Genomic DNA, 1,861 nt, shown 5'->3' with positions numbered 1-1,861 from the left:
TCTACCCCCCTCAATTTTACCCTAAATATGCCATCATGGGGCAGCTAGGTGACATAGTGGATAAAGTACCTACCCTGGACCCAGAAAGGACCCAAGCCCAATCCAAACCTCAGATACAAGACACTTACCAACCCCCTTGGACCCCAGGCATGCTACTCAACCCCCAACTGCCCCACAAAACCAACAACAACAAAGAAAAATGATAAACAAAAATAAATGCTTTTACAGATATCATCCAGGAAGGGTCATAGTTAATAGTAGAGGGAGTGGTAGAGGTAGTGTTGGAGGTGGGGGGGGGATTTTGATGGTCACCGAGAATTTGAATTTGGAAGTGAAAACAGAGAGGCACACAAGGATCCTTAGTACCATAGGCTTATGTAGTTGATTTTCAGAATGTCTTTCTCTCACCAAGTATGTCCTTTCATGCTCTAGATAATGTTTGTGTTTCTATTCATTTCAAATTCTCCTTATATTGATACGCTTTTAATTTATGCATTACCTTTCTTTTCTAAATATATGATTGTACCTAATTCTCTCTTTTTTTCTTTTTTTTTTTTTTTTGGTGAAGCAATTGGGGTTACGTGACTTGCCTAGGGTCAGACAGGTAGTTAATGTCAAGTGTCTATGGCTGGATTTGAACTCAGATCCTCCTGACTACAGAGCCAGTACTCTATCCAATATGCCACCTAGCTGGCCCTCTACCTATTTCTATACCATGAGAATCATTCCTTGAAAAACAGCTTAAAATACTTTATGGATTTCCATGTCATCATTTGCACAAGGAGCATGATAATCTTCTCTGTATCATTCAAATTTTAGAATATATGCTAAGTGTATAATAACAGGGAAGACATAATGCTAACATGTGTGGAAACAAACACATCAACATATTGCTGCATTGTTATTAGATTCTTTGCAGATGATATTTTGTTGTAGGGAGCAAGTGGAGACACTGGGCAGATGTAGAGGAGGGTCAATTAGAAGGCAGAACAGGAAAGTTGCTGAAAATCAGTTATAGAGAGGGTAAACTAGGGACACTGAAAATCGCAAATTTTCCATAAGGTGAGGCTTATCTGAAAGAAAGCATATTTGAGTGGAAAGGTGGAGCCAAGACGGTGGAGAGAAGCCAGGAAGTTTGAGCTTCCCTCAAACATAACATTAAATAAAGCCTCTGAATAGATTCTGGAACTATAAAACCTAGAAAAAGACAGACACAATCTTTCAACTTGATAGAATTTAGAATACATCAGGAAAGTTCTATCTCACTTGGGTGAAAGGGGAGTGGAGTTCAGCTCATCCCATTGTATAAGGTATCTAGTAAGTAACCCGGAGGCCCCATGCCACAACACAGATCAGCAGCTTAGGCCACTTGCTCCTGACATAATAGGCAGGTGGCACAATAGGCCAATTGTGATACCTACCAGCTCTAGCTGAGAGGGCAAACTGAGCTAGAGAACCATCCACAGTACTGGCACTACTAGGCCAAGCCACCCCATCTCAGGAAAGAAGCCCAAGACTGTGAGGAATCTGCAAGCCACAGAGGCCTCAGAGCAGAAAGCCAGGGACCTAGGCCCCTATCCCCCAAAACAAGAGGATTGCAACAGTAGTCCCTGTGTCCCAGGAGCAGACTTCAATTTTAAAAGTCAAAAAATAAGCTACAATATGAGTAAGAAAGAGAAAAGGTTCCCTACCATTGATAGCTTCTATGGCAACAGGGAAGATGAAAACACAAACTCAGATGAGGACAAAAATATCAAAATACCTACCTTTGAAGCCTCAAAGTGAAAGATGAATTGGTTCCAAGACCAAAAAGCCTTCTTGGAAGAACTCAAAAAGGATTTTAAAAATCAAATGAGAGAGG

At 40.9% G+C, this 1,861-nt stretch overlaps 1 non-coding gene across 1 annotated transcript; it reads right to left on the bottom strand.

Moving 5' to 3' along the window:
• Window positions 1-735: 735 nt before the first annotated feature.
• Window positions 736-837, bottom strand: LOC122752309. Its single transcript, XR_006356075.1, has one exon. It is a non-coding gene; the product is annotated as a U6 spliceosomal RNA (small nuclear RNA).
• Window positions 838-1,861: the final 1,024 nt, after the last annotated feature.

Source organism: Dromiciops gliroides, chromosome 3 (genome assembly GCF_019393635.1).
Source record: "Dromiciops gliroides isolate mDroGli1 chromosome 3, mDroGli1.pri, whole genome shotgun sequence".
In the NCBI taxonomy this organism is placed as follows: Eukaryota; Metazoa; Chordata; class Mammalia; order Microbiotheria; family Microbiotheriidae; genus Dromiciops; species Dromiciops gliroides.
The sequence above is the reverse complement of the archived record's forward strand: the minus strand, read 5'-3'. Positions and strand labels throughout refer to the sequence as shown.